This window comes from Ips typographus, linkage group LG11, assembly GCF_016097725.1.
Source record: "Ips typographus isolate SLU linkage group LG11, UJ_Ityp_2.0, whole genome shotgun sequence".
NCBI lineage: Eukaryota > Metazoa > Arthropoda > Insecta > Coleoptera > Curculionidae > Ips > Ips typographus.
The window spans coordinates 165,613-185,288 of NC_138432.1; positions in this window are offsets into that span (position 1 = coordinate 165,613).

Sequence of the window (19,676 nt, forward strand, 5' to 3'; positions counted from 1 at the left end):
TAATTGAAGAGATATCCCAAAACTAAAAGCATCTTTTTATTGCCACTTTTCCCCAGGTATTCGATGATGGATTGAAAATTATGAAAAAAAATGATGATGAAAAATGTATCTAGAAAAGAAACCGCCGCACAAAATGTTATTATTATTTAAGCATTGCTGAACTATTTAGGTTAATCAGAAGAACAGATTTGTTAGCCTTATCTTTAACTTAAACCGCTCATTTATGTTTCCAAGAGAAAGATCATCATTTTAGGAACTTTATTTTAAATAATTTAATATTGGGTTTTGAAAAACACCAAATGGAGCCATGTTTTGGTTAAGTTTTTATTAAATAAAGTTATGTTGGGCGGTTGGCTTAATGATTACAGTTGGCTTGCTCTCATATTAGTAACTTAATATCAAATTTGTGAAGAAGCTTAAAATAATATTTCCTCGTTTTTCCTCATTATGACTAAGTATGTTCAAGCTAATTGAGTGTGACAAGTACCACCAAGTAATCTTCATAAAACGTCTCATTAACTCAAAGCCAACTAAGGTAAAATTAGTTTTTATTGAATTATTTTGTTATAAGCAAATCATAAGTTATTATACATCACTAAAATCAGAATAAAACGTACTATTTGGTGGGCTAAAAATCCAATATGGCACCCATCAGGAAAAAGAAAGTTGATGATGACTGCCAACAAACGAAACGTCGTGTGGCAAATTTGAATCCATCATCGCGTAGCTGGGAAAAAGTGGCAATGTAAAGTTGCTTTTAGTTTTGGGATATCAGTGTAAAAGGTCAAAATTTATATTTTTATTTAATTATTTACAAACACGTTCTAAGTTTGTATACATAAAAAAACGCGGGTTTTTGAAGTTCTAATAATAAACATTCTGGCTCGTTTTAGAAAACACACGTGATAAAAGGTTGATTACAGTGAAGTACAAGCAAATAATATTCTAAAATCCGAAGAAGCAGTTGGTAGGCAAGGGCATTTTAACAGTTTTAAGCTTGAAAATCAGGAAAAGTCTTATGTTGTTACTGGAGCACAAACTTGTGTATTTTGTAAGAATTCTCATCTGAATTATAACTGTCCTGAGTTTTTGAACCTTAGTGTTGCATCTCGTAGTCAAGAAATCAAGAAACGACATTTGTGTTTTAATTGCTTGAGAACAAATCATCAGCTTAAAGATTGTCATGCTATGACATGCAGAAAATGCAATAAAAAACATCACACCCTTTTACATTTCGAAAATTCAACATCTATCGTTACAAATACAAATCAAACTATACAACCACACTCAGAGTCTAAAGAAGATAGTGTTTTGAGTAACCATTCAATGTGCCATTCTACCAGTGTCGATTTTTATCCTAATCAATCTCTATTAGCAACAGTTGTTGTGTCAATTAAAGACAATCAATCAAATCTAGTGTCTTGCCGAGCCCTTCTGGACTGCGGCAGTCAATCTAATTTTGTAACTGAGGGCTTTTGTCGTCGTTTGAATCTCCAAATGCACAATGTTAATGTTAGTGTAGCTGGAATCTCTAATATTTCATCTCTTATCAGGTTCAAGGTTGACTTAGAGTTACATTCAAAAAGAAATAATTTTGAATCTAGTATCTCATGTTTGGTTTTAAAACAAATTACGGATTATCTTCCATCCCAGTCTTTAAATATCTCGAAATTAAATATACCTAGTAATATACAGTTAGCGAATCCTGAGTTCAATAAGTCCAGACCAGTTGATCTTCTACTGGGAGTTTCCACATTTGGGCAAGTCTTATGCGCAGGTCAAATACATCTTGGAGAGAATCTGCCCATATTGCAAAAAACAGTATTTGGATGGATATTATCTGGTAATTGTAATTTTAACGCAAAGTCATCGAATGTATCTCAATCTAACACTTTATTAGCTCATCACTCTGTGGAAAAATCTTTAGACATAGTGGTGCCCACATTTTGGGAATTAGAGGAAGTAAAGCACACTCTAAAACCAACTATAGATGAGAGCTACGTTGAAGCTCATTTTATCAATCATCTGAAAAGAAATAATTCAGGCCGTTTTATAGTAAACATTCCTTTTAAAGACACTGTTAGTGAATTAGGTGAATCTCGATCAACAGCTTTAAAACGTCTTTAGAGCTTAGAAAGAAAACTTTCAAGGGACACTAGGCTGAGAAACAGCTATAATTCATTTCTGAATGAGTACGAAAAACTAGGACACATGTCAAAAATTACTGAGTACCCCATCCCAAAGAAATCGTGTTATCTTCCACATCATTGTGTTCAAAAATTATCTAGCACAACCACTAAATTGCGCGTCGTATTTGACGCTTCCTCAAAAACGAGCTCAAGTCTATCTCTGAACGATGTTCAATTTGTAGGCCCAGTTATACAACGAGATTTATTTACCTTATTATTAAACTTTCGATCTCATACATATGCATTAACGGCCTATTGCGAAAAAATGTATAGACAGGTCCTTCTTTCAGACGAAGATAAAAATTATCATCGTATCATATGGCGATCAAATCCCGATGAGGAGATTCAGTGTTTTGTGTTAAATACTGTGACCTACGGCACTGCTTCGGCAAGTTTTCTCGCAACCAGAGCACTGAAACAACTATCTCTTATTTATGAAAATGAATATCCAACAGCTTGTAACGTAATTCGCAATAGTTTCTATATGGATGATTTTTTAACTGGGGCCGAAACATTAGAAGACTTACTCAACATTAAACGCGATATTTCATCGATTTTAGAACGAGGCGGTTTCAATCTTCGAAAGTGGACGAGTAACCATTTATCAGTGATTTCATCCACACCAAATGATATTCCTTTTGGTAAAACGGAAAACCAAGCAACACTCGGAGTAATTTGGAATCCTTCTCTTGATGTTTTGAAATATTCAATCGGTTTTCTAGGCAAATCAACTTCTGTAACTAAATGAACTATCTTATCCATTGCGTCTCAAATTTTCGATCCTCTCGGACTTTTATCTCCAATAATTATTGTCGCCAAACTAATAATCCAGCGTCTTTGGCAATTAAAATTGTCATGGGATGAGGCTGTATCTTTGGAACTGTTGACTTCTTTGAATAAATTTTGTGATCAACTCGCGGTAATAAATAGTTTAGAGATACCCCGACACGTTTTACTTAGTTGCAGTCGTGTTGTAGAGTTGCATGGTTTTGCTGACGCAAGTCAGAAAGCTTACGGTGCTTGCATCTATGTGCGTTCTGTTAACTCAAGCGGCGAAGTAAGGACTAGATTACTTTGCTCAAAATCAAAGGTAGCGCCAATTAAGAGCATTACATTGCCTCGTCTAGAGCTCTGTGCTTGTCTTCTATTGGACAATCTTAGTAGTAAGGTTAAAAACAATCTTGATTTTGAAGTACATTCTTGTTTCTTCCATTCCGATTCTACAATAGCATTATCATGGATAAAATCTGAGCCACAAAAATGGAAAATCTTTATAGCTAACAGGGTGGCTGAAATACAAGAACTAACCGATATTAATGAATGGTACCATGTTAGATCAGGTGATAATCCTGCCGATTTAGTATCAAGAGGGGTTGAACCGAACACCTTGCGGGGTTCTTCTTTATGGTGGTTGGGTCCGCCTTGGCTTCTTCTTTCATCTGCCGAGAACCCTGTGAGTGATTTTAACTTTGACGAAATTGACGATACTGAAGTGCGATCTAAGAGCGTAACATTGGTATCCGCATTGGATAACTTCGATGTGTTTAGCAGATTTTCATCTTATCAAAAACTATGCCGTGTTATAGCTTACTGTTTAAGATTCACATCAAACATAAAGGCCAAATTGAGTAATAACCCTTTGAAAATAGAATCTTTAACCGTAAATGAATTCAATGAAGCTCAATTGCGAGTTCTGTTGTTAGCTCAGAAACAGGGTTTCTCTTCGGAATTAAAGATGTTGAACGCTGGGATATCTTTGGACAGAAAAAGTTGTATTCTTTCTTTAAACCCCTTTGTTGATCCTGAAAGTGGTTTATTAAGAGTGGGAGGTAGGTGAATAAATTATCAATTTGACAAGGAAAAAATTCATCCAACTATTTTGCCAAAACATCATTATATATCAAAACTTATCGCACGTGACGAACATATAAAACTTATGCATTGTGGTACACAACAATTACTATCTTCACCTAGAGAAAGGTATTGGCCTCTCGGTGGAAGTAACTACTACTAACTAACCTTTCGAGCAATTAATGGGCTCATTGCCTGCTGATTGTTTTAAGGTTTCATTTCCATTTCAAGTCACAGGAGTCGATTATGCAGGTCCCTTCCAACTGCGGGATCGCAAAACAAGACACTTTAAAATATTAAAGGCTTCAAATCTTTGGACCAGTGCGCAATTACTTCTATACTATCGAGTTTCAAAAACGGGGACTACCGCACGCTCACCTTCTAGTCACTCTTCATAATAATTTCAAACCCAATACAGTCGAAAAAGTTGATAAAATAATTTCGGCCTGTTTTCCTGACCCCAACTCTCAACCGTCATTGTTCAATTTAGTGAGTCAGCATCAGATCCATCGACCGTGCGGCAAATTAAATCCAAACGCTCCTTGTACCACCAATGAGGGAAAGTGTAACAAATTTTACCCCAAAAATTTCTGTGACACTACTAATCTTCACTCTGGCAGCAATCAGCGTCCAGAATATCGTCGCCCTAATGACAACAGGGCATGTTTTCATAGCATTTTCGCTATCAATGCCACATCAACGTGGAATTATGCGGGAGTCTAGCATCTATGAAGTACCTTCACAAATATGTCACAAAAGGCGTAGATTTTTGCACCATTGGAGCAGCTCTTGCACCACAACCCCCTTCCGATACAACTATTCCTACACCAAATACCGATTCCGCCGCAATTGTAATAGACGAAATTAAAGAATACGTTAATTGTAGATACGTAGGTGCTATGGAAGCAGCCTGGCGTCTATTTGGCTTCAAACTTCACGGTCGTTCACACAGTGTACTTACTCTGCCCGTTCATTTACCCGGCGAATCTTATGCGGCGTTTGACTATACTCTTGACGTTAATGGAATTCAAAACATACTCGAACGGAAAACTAAACTTGAAGCTTTCTTTATTTTAAATCAATCCGACCCTTCAGCTCGTATTTATCGTTACATAGATATTCCCGAACATTACGTTTGGGATTCTCGTTCAACTAGTTGGAAAGTTCGTCGTAAACCACAACGACAAATTGGGTCGATTGTCTCTGTATCTTCCACAGCCAACGAATTATTCTTTATCCGTATGCTTTTACGTCATCGTACCGGACCACAAAACTTTGACGATTTAAAAACAGTCAACAATATTCTTCATGACACTTTTCACGACGCTTGTCGAGCACTTGGACTTCTTACCACAGACGAAAATTTATATGAAACAATGGACGAACCTATTCTTTTACATTCTCCGGCACGTTTACGACGCCTCTTCGCAACAATTTGCGTAATAGCAGAATGCGCACCTATAACCCTAGCCAATCTCTGGACTAGATTCAAGAGATATTTTGTGGAAGATATCTTAAAGCGCAATCCACATTTCTCCTACGTAGAAGCGCTAACTGAAGTGGCAAATAAAATCGATTTAATTATACAGCGAATGCGGAACGATTCCACCTTTTCTTTAACTTCTTTGGGTTGCGTTATTTTCGACCCGTCAATTGACGGTCCAATAGAGGATATCATTCGAACCGAACTCGATATTCCTACCAATACCAATGATGTCGATGCTCATAGCGACAGCAGCGAACTAAACACGTACCGTTCTTTTGTTGCCAACTTTAACATCAACAGTTTTAATAGTGATCAACTGGTGGCGTATTTATTAATTCTTCGTTCTGTAACAACAGTACTAGGCAAAGAGGAAACGTTTCAATTTCACTGTAACACTCACGATGATCACGTTTTTTTGCATAACGCATTAGCCGCTCTACCCGACCCTAACACCGTTTCCAATGTTTTTTATTTAGACGGACCCGGCGGTACCGGTAAAACTTATCTCTATAATAGTCTGATTTTAAGTCTTAAACATATATTTCTCGTCCATGCCAAACCAAACCGATCGACGACCTTATCGGACGTCCAATCACATCGTTACTAGATCAACCGTTACAACACATATCAGAATCTCGTTTGAAGGCATTTCAACGACTTCAGAAGTTAATTCAGACCTTCTGGGATCATTGGCGTAAGGACTATATTAGTGAGCTGCAAACCAGAAACAAATGGAAGGTGAAGTCTCCTTCTATAAAGCATGGTGACATGGTGATAATCAAGGAGGACAATCTTCACCCTTGCAATTGGAAACTAGGTCGTGTTGAGGATTTACATATCGGTATTGACGGATTGCCTCGAGTAGCTATTGTTCGTTGTTCAAATGGAACCATAAAGAGACCTATAACAAAGTTATGTCTTCTACCTGTTGATCCTGATGGTGCAGTGTAAGGAAGTAATGCAACTTAGTGTTGAAAGGCTTTAGCCTTTCAAAGGGGGCGGTATGTTCATAAAAGTGACCTTGTCGTGATTAACTTTAAAAACTACGAGCCGCCACTGCCCGAAATTGTTCGCAGTTTCGGCCTTCGCCCGTACCAACCCGAAGAATTGAAGTCGACGAGTCAGTCGGCAACAGAAATCTCGGGAGTACAGTTCGCAAACTCCGTACCTTACAAGATTAATATATTTTGTTAAATTGTCGTATTATATTCAGTTCTTTTTTAAGTCTCAAGAAGTGTATCAATTAATCCTTAACAAGTTGCAAAAGAGTAGTTCATCAAAAAAATGGATGCGCCGAAGTAGATGAGTTTAAATATGGGTTGTGTTTTTTGTGCCAAAATTATTAATTAGCTTTGCTACCGACCATAATTTTAAAACTATAATCATCGAAAGCTGCTAGAAGTATTAGACTATCACTTAAGAACAACAAAGTACCCACTTTTTGTAAGAGTTGTAGACCCCAAAATATTAACTGACAACGGACAAAATAATTAAACCATTTTGAACTGTTGTAATTTGGAGGTACTAGTAGGATGCGGCAAAGAGGTTCTATGGTAACAAGATATTCTTATGACTTTAGGGAACCTCCCTGATGAAACTAGAAAGTGGCTCCACTAAGGGTTAACTTTCTACACCCCAAAAACTTAAGTGACAACAAACAAAATAATTCAACAACTTTGAACTATTGTAATTTGGAGGTACTAGTAGACAAAGAGGCAAAGAGGCGCGAAAGAGGTTCTATGGTACCAAAGGATTCTTAGGACTTCACAAAAAAGTGGCTTTATTAATGGTAAATGTTTTAAACCGCTAAATGTTATAACAAATTAAGATAGAAGTTATTAAAACGAGGATAAGTAAAAAATGTGGTTCGAATGCAACAAAAGGGTTATTTATTTTCATATCATGGTTCTTTAGCAAACAGAAGCACATTGTTTTAAAAATAATACGTATTGCTACTAATCTACATTTTCGTCATTTTCTACGGTCTATTAGATATTATAGTAGGCCTATATTGGTGCGGATGGAACTAATCCTTTTTATGGCTGTGTATTTATGGGCAACTTCACACTAACAATTAATTTGACTGACGAAACTCCACTTTTCACAAAAACTTGTCGATATCCCGCCGTGCATAAGCAGGAAGTCCATTCTCAAATAATTAAAATGCTTAATGATGGAATAATACAACATTCAAATTCACCATGGACCCATTTGGGTAGTACCAAAGAAAATGGACGCATCTGGTAAAAGAAAATGGCGCATAGTTATCGATTATAGGAAATTAAACGAGAAAACTATTGATGATAAATTTCCATTGCCAAATATCTCTGATATACTTGACAAGTTAGGAAAAGCACATTACTTTTCGACACTCGATCTAGCCAATGGATTTCACCACTACGAATTTAAACGTATGCCCTTTGGCTTGAAAAATGTCCCTTCTACATTCCAAAGAGTCATGAATAATGTACTTAGAGGCCTACAAAATGAAACTTGCTTGGTTTATCTTGATGTTATAATCATCTTTAGCGTTTCTTTACAGGAACATATAGAACGATTACGTGAAGTTTTCACACGATTACGCCAATCTAATTTTAAAGTTCAACTAGATAAGTCCGAATTTTTACATAAAGAGGTTGCATATCTATGACATAAAATTACTAATGACGGAGTTAAACCTAATCCAGACAAAGTCGACGCTGAAAAAAACTTTCCAATACCTAAGACACAAAAAGAAATAAAATCGTTTCTAGGTTTGGCTGGCTATTATAGACGCTTTATTAAAGATTTTGCAAATATCAGCAAACCATTAACCGCATGTTTAAAGAACGGTTGTAAAGTAATTCACTCTGATTCTTTCATTAAATCATTTGAACATCTCAAGAATTTACTTATAAATGATCCAATATCAAAATATCCAGATTTTTCATAACCCTTCATTCTCACTACGGACGCTTCTAATGTTGCATTGGGCGCAGTTCTATCTCAAGGAAACCCACCTAATGATTTACCAGTAGCATCCCAGCAAACACAGTTCGTCGGTAAAACGGTAGCCGATTGAAAAATTCGTCGGCAAATTGATGTACAGAACATAACTTAACGGCAAAATGATTATAAGTTGTCTGTATTTCTATCATCGTTTTATACATTCGGGCAGTATTGATTGCCAGCGCTTTGAAAAAAACGACTAAATGGCAGCATCTTTAATTCTACAGCTAAATGTTTCGCGCCCAACCCTTCAGCCCAATTTTAATATTCTGGCGACGTATTGATTTGCCGGAGTTGGTATGATGCTGTACGGCCGACTAAAATTGTCATCTTTGTTTTTTGCGTCATTTCACTTTTGTAAAATGTCACCCCACCACACAATCAGCAAAGAGCCGCGACGCCGCGTTCGTTAAGGTTAAGCCGTTGTTGTGAATCCGGGTTCCCGTCATTTTTGTCTTGGTATCTTCAATTTTGGAATTTTGGTGTGTGTAAGGTGTAATAATGAAATAGGGTAAGTATTTCTATGTTAAAGTCTTTGTACACATCTTAATTATTAAATTCTATAAAGGCATGACGGTGATGTGTTTCCAATTAGGTTAAAATGGAAAATATAAAATTTAGGGTTAGGGTAGGGTTACCGGTTATGTCATGTATTTTTTGCAAAAAATTAGTTATTATTAGGTATTATTCCAGACGTGATAGGTGCTGTAAACCTGATGGTTTAATACAGCACATATCACGTGGTGAATTCAGCTGATGGTTTATAAAGCAGGCTGATTTATTTACTATAGATTCAAAATGGGTATAAAATATGAAATAACAAACACTATAATTCATTTTATCTATTAAAGGTTAAAAATGAATAGCCTAGCTAATTTGAGGAGTTCTGGTGACTGGTGAGTGATTTTCTCCCCAAAATAGTATAATAGTATTTTCCTTAGTAGTTAGTATATTATGTATTTAAGTCCTTTTTTACATTCATGCTTTTAATGCTTTATTTGCTTTTATATGTGTAGTGTTCATTTTTAATTCAACTGTGCATGATGAACCCATTGAATAAGCAAAGAAGTAAGAGACACAACAATCGCCTTGCTAAAAAAAGGCAGATAGTTTTTATACACTATACAAAACTGCAGATGGAAATTCTACAATCTGCACTACACATCCTGCTTTATTAAATCAAAATGTAGCTTCTATCACAGCTTCTTCTTCTACTCATTCTTATACATCTGAAGAACATGTAGTGCATGTAATTAGTAATGAATCTGGTGACACCTCATCAAATCTCTATGATAATAAACAACCCAGTAAACAACCAACTGCAGAACCAACTTTGCTGGAGTTTTCAGAGGCTCAGGTTGACGACTCTGATTTTGATTGCCATAGTGATACATGTCCTGGTAATTCAGTTTTATCTTCTACTTCAAGTCATTCAGATATAGATCACAGTTCTGATAATGTTGATGATGATATTTGTGATACAACAAGTTCTACTGAATTTTTGAGGACCTGGGCATTGAGGAACAATATAACTCACAAATCTTTAAGTGAGCTTTTAACATGGTTTGCAACAACCCCAAACATATCAGGACTTGCTGGAGATGCCCGAACACTTCTCAAAACTTTTGGAACTATAAATATTATTTCTATGGGAAATGGAGGTTTTTTTTATTTTGGTTTAGCATATGGTGTGGGTAGAATTTTAAAAAATGTCAATGTTTTGTTTGAGGAGTGCATTCTGGATTTCAATATAGATGGAATTCCACTACACAAAAGCACAAATGAAAGTTTTTGGCCTATTCTTTGCAGAATTTAGAATGTACCATTATGTCCTCCATTTCCCATTGCAATTTATTGTGGCACAAACAAGCCTCCTCTCGAAGAATATTTAAGTGAATTTGTAACTGAGCTAATGGGATTAATGACAAATGGCATTACTGTTAATGGTAAACATTTACAGGTAGTCTGCAGATCATTTTGTTGGGATGCACCTGCCCGCGCCTTTGTAAAGGGTACAAAAGGACACAACAGTTACATGAGTTGTGATAAATGTTGTGTAAGGGGTACATGGGTCAGCCACAAAATGGTTTTTACTAATTTAGATAGTACAGGGTGATTGATTGAATTTTGACCACCCCCTTAACTTCCTTAATTTTGATTTTAGCAAAAAACGTTAAATACAAAACTAGTAGATATTTAGATCTACTTTATTCTTAGATAAACAGTTATTATACAGGGTGTCCCAAATTTGAGTAACGAACCAAACTTATGTTTTTTTAAATGCAATAACGGACTTTTTAATCGATATTTGAATTCTACGTCAAATTCTAGGCCTAATTAATGTAAAATGTCTGTGTAGAAATAAGAGATTTTTTATAGCATTGAGATCAACTTAAATAAATCAGTATTATTAACTCACTATTATGGTAATTGAGATCGTTTTTAAAGATTTCTAATAATTATCTTGAAACAGGAGTAATTTCCGGACACTAATTCATCAATCAAAAATGTTTATTTGAGTACAAATCATATCAGGCTATCATTTCTGAAAATTAGGAATCGTTATTCTGTGACACCCTGTATAAGGAAAAAAAATTAGACCGTCGATATAGCAGTGTTGCGCCGTAAAATGTCCAGCAGAGGCTATTCAGAGTTTCGATAAATAAACATTGAAAAAACATCTTGCCTACGCCGATAATAATCCGACCGTCGAATTCGTAGTCTAAAAGGAGTATTGCCAGCAATCGGCTGATTGTCGGCTGGTAAGTCGGCCGGCGGGACGTATACGGTCCGGCCCGGTGCTTATATTTAGCAACTTACCGATGAAGGAATAACTGGCGATGACACAGTCGGCCGACGTTAAATATACCAAATTGTGTTTGCTGGGATTCGCCTCTAGAACTCTTAACGAATCTGAACAAAAATATTCAACCATAGAAAAAGAACTTTTGGGAATTGTTTGGGCTTGTAAGTATTTTCGCCCTTACCTTTACGGGCAAAAATTCAAGATATATACGGATCATAGACCACTCGTATGGCTATTCAACTTAAAAGAACCTAACTCAAAATTAGTAAGATGGCGACTCCATTTGAGAAATACGATTACGAGATAATTCATAAAAAAGGAAGTCTAAATAGTAATGCAGACGCACTTTTCAGAATTACGATTCCAAATAATGCTATTGAAACCGAATCGTTAATAAATAGCCCAGGAAATATTGATAATGATATCAATGATTTTCTAAACAGCACTTTTGATCCAAATTTAATAACAAATGAATTAGTATCTGAGACAATTGAAAATATCGAAAATGAAGTTCAACCTAAAGTTAATATTATTTCCGATATTCAATTAAAACCCCCTGCAGAAAGTTCTAATCTAAGTGAAACAGCACATAGTGTCAATGACATCGAAAATTTCACTAATATGACTGTACTAGACGAAATAATAAATAATAAATTAAATCAAATAATTGTAAAACAATCTCCATACAATACTTATGAAAAAGTCGAAACAGAAAATTTTGATGGAAATCGTATTATTAACGCGACATTACCAACAAATTTAGAAATTATTAAAAATTTCTTAAAAGAATATCTAGTTGCTAGAAATACTTATATCTATTTTCATTCCAAAAATTGATCAAATATCGACACGAAAGTAAAACAAATCATAGAGGAATTGAAGAGACATTAAACTTTTTAAAAGCAAATTATTATTGGCTGTCATTAAAAACCGATGTTACCCATTACATCAATAACTGTCCAATATACCAACGCGCAAGTTTGATAGGACACCTCCAAATCAACCTTTGGTATTAACGCAGACTCCAAAGTAGCCCTTTAAAATAATTCACTTGAATACTTTTCTAATTGGAAAACAAAAATTTCTCATAATCATTGACAAATTTTCCAAACTTGCACAAGCGTTACCTTATGATGGAAATGCAGTATCATGTGCGGACAAATTAATCCAATTTTTTCAATTCTTTGAAATTCCTCAACAAATTATATCAGATAACGGATCTGAATTTCAGAATGAAGTAGTGAAAGGACTACTAGCAGCTCATAATATTCAAATACATTTTACAACTCCTTATCATCATGAGTCAAATTCTCCAATTGAAAGGTTGCATTCGACTTTAATTGAGCACATTCGAATCTTAAAAGAAACTGATCCCAACTCTGACGTAACAAGGTTAATGCCATACGCTGTAATTGCTTACAACAGCACAATCCACAGTAAAACACAGTTCACACCATTTGAACTTGTCCTAGGTCATACTGACTCTCGAGATCCCATGAACTTAAAACCATCTCACGTTTATACAGATTATATTAATAACCATAAAAATAATACGCAAATTCTGTACGAAACTGTTGCTGAAAAATCAAGACAAGTAAAAGTGAAAGTAATTGACAAAATTAATGAAAAACGATCTAATCAAGATTTAATTATAGGTTGCCAAATTAACAAAAAATCAAGTAAAATCTAAAATAAATTCTTGGGTCTATTCATTCTTAAGGAAATTCTTCCAAATAATAAAATAAGAATTGAAAATCCAAAAACAAAGAAACAAGAAACAGTTCACATAAATGAAACAAAAATTAAAAATATTGTTTTAGATGGAGCTGGAGTTTCGGGACATATGTAAAAATTCACGATCTAAACAATCAACCCGGAATATTACCATTCACACTAGGAACCGCAAAAATAATTAGTGACAATTGGTCTTTTGTACAAACTGTCAACTTAGAACCATTAATAAACCAGTTTCAATGAATTAAGACCAAAAATAGAGCTTTGACAAAACATGTAAGAGCAAATGACACACTTGACAAAGAATACGTGTTTAGTCTTCAGCTAAACATATATCTTAATGTTATATAAATAATCAGGGTAATTAAGGACAATCATAGTTTATAGATCTTTTAACATTTCATAATTACAATTAGTAAGCAAAACGATAATTGTTTAACTATATTCAAAACAGCGTAATATAGCGTTCTATATTATTTAACAGTGGTTGCAATAATTATAGTTCAGCAGCCACCAAACTGTTTATAAATTGTTTACAAACGATGACTGTAACAACCATGTCAAAACCATAGAGTTTAATTGTTTCTGAGCCACTGGTATGTTTAATAGTTTAGTAAGATTGTTAGTTACATGCGTAGGATTAAATCAGTATTGAAATGGCACTCAAGACTCTCAATAACTCTACCCACCCAATCTAAACCTTCAACCTCCTCAATATTAAACATGGTCCTTCGAGTCTAAAATAATTAATCAGTAACCTATGTTAGCCACAGAACAAAAAATCTAATCAAGTAATATTCGGCCGCGAGTCGCGTATACAAATCGATAACTCAGTGCAGATCGCGTATACAAGTGCAGATAACAAGTAAAGTGAAGTGATTCATTCAGTGCAAGTGAAGAGTTTAATCTCAACACAAAAATGGAAACCGTTAACAAATTAAGCAAAGCTCAAGAGGTATTAGGACAAGAGATCAAACGCATTCACACCAGTATAAAGAAAGACCCATTAAACAGAAAAACCCTACAATACGTTGAAGAAAGGAGAACTCAAGTTCAGAAGCTATGGAACGAAGTTAAAGTGAATAACACCCAGCTCAAAGAGCTGAAAACATTAGAAACGCAACACGCTACGTACTTTGCTAGCAATTACTTTGAACAAATCAGAACCATTTATAGCGATGCTCTACAAGAGTTAAACAACTGCAAGGAAAAACTACTAGACGAAGAGAGAAAACAAGAATTAAAGCAACAAGATAAGCAGCAAAAGACTGCCACTCTAAATCAACTCACGCAGGAACAAACCTTGCGAATGAGCGATTTGGATGAACTGGTTGAAGAATTCACTGCAACATTTGATCCCGAGGTAAAAAGTGGACTTTTTTCAACAATTTTGAAAGACTGTCAAAGAAATCCTTACACTGGGAAATTTCAAAATTGGACGTTGATAAAGTCTCAAAATATTTTGAGGAAAACAAATTCAAGCAACTTCGTACCTTGATTGCCAAAATTCAAGGACAATCTAACAGCAAATCATCACCTCTGAAAAGCGAGGTAGAAAACCAACAACCACAAACGTCAGTGAATAGAACCAATAACATCAGCCTACCTCAAATAAAGATACCAATATTTACTGGAAACTACGAAGAGTGGACGCCATTTGAAGACATGTTCAAGAATGTGATCCATAACAACGAGGCACTCAGCGAAATCGAAAAAATGAACTATCTAAAAGCTCATGTCACAGGGGAAGCTGGCAGAGCAATTCAACATTTTCAAATCAGTTCAGCGAACTACCATATCTCAAAGGGGTCATCTCAAAGAGAGATACAGTAACGAACGCCTAATCACCAACAAGCTTATTAACAAAATACTGGATCTACCTGACAGCAAATCAGAGCAGCTAAAAGAAATTTACAACACAACAAAAGAATGCTTGAAAGCCATTGAAGCTCTGAACATGAATACATCTCAATGGGACCCGATCATCGGTTGCGTCCTACTGCGGAAAATCGATAAGAGAACACAAGAGCTATTTGAAGCTAGTTTGATCAATCCACTACAAGTGCCAGAACTCGACGAGATGTTGAACTTCATCCTTAAGCGGTTTCGAGCCATCGAATCCATATCTACCGATCGACATGACGGACGCGAAAACAATAGCAGCATGGGCAGTTATCAACCACATCAGAGAAAACAGCAAAGTCAAAGCTGTAAGTACTGCAATTTATCTAACCATACCATTTATCAATGTTTAAAATTCAAAGCATTAACAGCTTATCAACGGTTTAATGCTGCTAAAGAAAAACGGTTATGTTTAAATTGCTTAAACCACGATTTAACTATAAAATGCCTGTCATTTCAAAAATGCAGAATTTGTTTTCAAAATCATCATACGCTCATCCACAAAGAAAACAACCACAACAAAACGAAAACGCCAAACGAGCAGAAATCAAAACCATATTTCAATCAATCAAACAGGGTAGGAACACATGTCGCGCATGAAGGAGGTAAAACATTATTAGCGACAGCAATCATTAGAATTCAAGATTCAGATGGAAAAAACGAAAATTTGAGAGCCTTGATCGATTCAGGTTCGCAAGCATCGTTTATCACTATGGAAGCTGCCAATTTACTACAATTACCCAAACAGAAAATTCATGCAGAAATTTCTGGTATAGGGGGATCAACCAATGAGAGCTGCAAATACAAAATATCTATACAATGCAAATTTACGTTAAATACTGAACTGCTGATTTTACAAAAATTAGCAAAAGATATGCCAGAACACCCAATTGAAGTAAACACCGAATTATGGCAAAATAAAATTCTTGCTGACCCAGGCTTCGGAAAGCCGGGTCCAATTGATGTGATTCTTGGAGCCCAAGAATTTCACGAAATTCTGTTAGAAGGAATGGACAAGTCAAACGACGGCCTTGTAGCGCAAAATACAGAGTTAGGCTGGATAATGCAGTAGTAAGCATGATAACACAGTCTGAAGAGAAAGAATTATCACGGTTCTGGGAATTAGAGGAAATTTCGGAAAAACGACAATTAACAAGCGATGAAAATGCATGCGAGGCATTTTACGATAAAACAACATTGCGTAATTCGAGCGGTACGTACACTGTTCAAATTCCGTTTAAAAACGAAATTGAGTCATCGCAATTAGGTGAGTCAAGGCCAAGAGCGTTGGCACGTTTACTGTCCTTGGAGAAACGATTATCTAATGATTACAAGTTGAATTTGGAATATAAAAAATTTATGAGTGAATACATTAAGCTAGGTCACATGAAACAGGTGCAGTGGAGTAACCAAATCCAAGGAAAATATTACATACCTCATCAACCAGTTATCAAAGAAACCAGTACGACTACAAAGTTGAGAGTAGTGTTTGACGCATCATCAAAAACGACAAATGGAAAAAGTTTAAATGACATCATGCACGTAGGTCCTAAAATTCAAGATGACCTTATAGATATTCTATTACGTTGGAGAAGTCACAGAATAGGATTTACAGCCGACATAGAGAAGATGTATAGACAAATTCGAATTTCCGAAGAAGATCAGGACTATCACAGAATCTTATGGAGATTCTCGACAAACGACCCAATTCAAGAATTCAAGTTATTGACCGTAACGTATGGAACGGCTGCAGCATCATACTTGGCTGTAAAAACAATTCAAAGGTTAGCGGAAGACGAGAAAATGTCGTATCCAACAGCATCAAAAATCAGCTTACAGGACTTCTATGTGGACGATCTAATGTCAGGTGCAGAAGACGAAAGAGAGGCAATTGAAACGGTGAATGAACTAATAAGCATGTTCAAGGCCAGCGGGATAACACTAAGAAAATGGTCTAGTAATAACAGGGAAGTCATAAAAGCAATACCAGTAGAATTGCGAGACGAAAGCGCAGTCAACATTCAAGAAGATGACACCAGAAGATCATTAGGATTATTATGGTCACCAAGTGACGATTCCATAAGATTTAAGGTGGCGTTAGCACCGTCACAAAAGCTTTCGAAAAGAACAATATTAGCGGACATTGCGAAACTATTCGATCCGTTAGGATGGCTAAGTCCAGTATTAGTCAAAGCAAAATTGATCATGCAAACATTATGGTTAGAAAAACTTAGCTGGGATGAAGAAGTCTCACAAGAAATAGCAGCTTGTTGGAATAAGTTTCGGCAGCAGTTAAAGTCCGTTGAAGAAATCAGCATTCCGCGTTGGACGTATCAATCAACCAAGAACAAAATTGAACTACACGGATTTAGCGATGCTTCAGAGAAGGCATACTGTAGGAGCTGTAGTTTACGTAAAAATTATAAATAACGACGAAAGCATCAAAATCACACTATTGACTGCAAAGTCAAAAGTAGCACCAATAAAAACAAAAACAACACTACCAAAACTTGAGTTATGTGCAGCAGTATTGTTAGCAAGATTACTAACTAGAGTTAAAACGGCTCTACGTTTCAATAAAACACCCACATACGCTTGGATTGATTCCATGATAGCATTATCATGGATCCAAGGAACGCCCAATAATTGGAAAACATTTGTGGCAAATCGAGTATCTGAGATACAAAACTTGGTGCCATCTCAGCATTGGAATCATGTGAAATCTGAAGAAAATGTAGCAGATGTAATATCACGAGACATTGATCCCTCTAAAATCATAGACTTTGTTCCATGGTGGCAGGGCCCAACGTGGCTGCAAGGAAACAAATACCCAGTAAACGCAAAAATTACAGAGACCGAAGAAGAAAGGAAAAAGAGCATACAAGTAAATGTAGCGCAAAGAAGTGAACCCAAAATTCATGAAAAAATTTTATCATTGCTGTCAATGAATCGCATAATTGCCTATTGTTATAGATTCATTAACAATTGCAAAAAAACAGGCATCAGGAAAGGTACATTAACAATTCAGGAAATTAGCAACGCTGTAGAAAAAATTGTTCGGTTAGAACAAGCTGGAGCATTTCACGCGGAAATTCAAGCTCTAAAATCAAATAAAACAATAGATAAACAAAGTAAAATAGTCAATTTAAGTCCGTTTATCGACAAAAACAATATCCTACGAGTAGGAGGTAGACTGAAACATTCACTATTAAAATACACAGAAAAACATCCCATAATTGTACCTGGAAGATGTCATTTAACAAACTTGATTATAAGAGATGCGCATAACACAACATTACATGGAGGTAACCAGAATACCTTAGCCTTCATTAGAAGAAAATTTTGGCTGATTAATGGAAAAAAGGCAGTAGAATATGGAAATGAGAGAAATCAATTTAAAGGCAAAACAAGGTCAGCAAATTTGTGGAAGAAAGCCGTTGTAGCGATTTTATTCATATTAAGCTTAGTAAATTCAGCAAAGGCTCAATATAAGATAGAATATCCAAAACCAGGATTGTACATTGAACATATTGGACAAGCAAAAATAGAAAGGGGAATCTTTCGAATTGACATAAAGCTGAATAAATCTGATATCAGCTACCACATAAAAAACATAAAAAATGTTACAGCCCAGATTCAGAACGTATGCCAAAATGTGGCAGAAATATCAGAAAAAACTGAATGCAACACATTAATTTCCGATATGCAATTAAAAGAAACTAGACTAGAGTGGGTTATAAAAGGAATATACGACGTTACAAGGTCAAGGAAACGGCGAGGATTACTTGGAAAACTGATGACTTCAATTTTTGGCGTAAATGACGAAGTATACACCGACATTAACAATCTAGAAAATAATCAACAACAATTAATACATGCATCTAGTCATCAAACTAAATTTATGCTGCAGGCACTATCTCAGTTTAACGACACCGAAAACAGAATTTACAGCAAGCTTAAGCAGTTTCAAGAAAAGGTTATCAGAAGCCAAGCCGCTATAACTGAGATGAAGCAAAGCTGGTTTCAAGCGGTGGACGAAAGACTTAGCATTCACCTTCTGAGCTCATATCAAGTTGGGAACAATTATTTAGATGAAGTATATGACTATTATAAAAGTCTGTCTGACATCTTATACAACACAGGCAACATATACTCAATGTTAACACCGGGGCAGATAAGGGAAATAATCCAAACTGCAGAGCGCAAAATGCCACCAAGCATTGAAATCTTACCTCAACCCATATTGAAAACTGAACTTGAGGAAACAGAAAAACAACTACACGTTTATGTGTATTTTATAGTAACTGAGTTCAGCAATTTTACCGTAGTCAAGGTCAGTGCGATACCGTCTGCAGTGGAAGGCGACACGTATTTAACAATTGACCTACCTCAAGAACTGCTAGCTAGTGATTACAATGAACAAAAATATTTTCACATAAGTGAAGAAGAATTTAAGAATTGCATAGGAATCTGAAAACATTTATTCGTATGCTCACCGCCTTTAATAAGGAACATTGAAAACAGCCCGAATTGCATTTTAGATGAAATATATCAACGAACTGAACATTCGAGCTGTCCCGTTAAGCGAGTGAAAATTAAAGCAATGCAATGGATTCAACTTTACACCAAAAATTCGTGGATTTTTGTGTCACCTGATTCATCAAAAGTTGCAATAACGTGTAACGGTAATAGAGAAGATTTAGTCTTAAATAAAACAGGA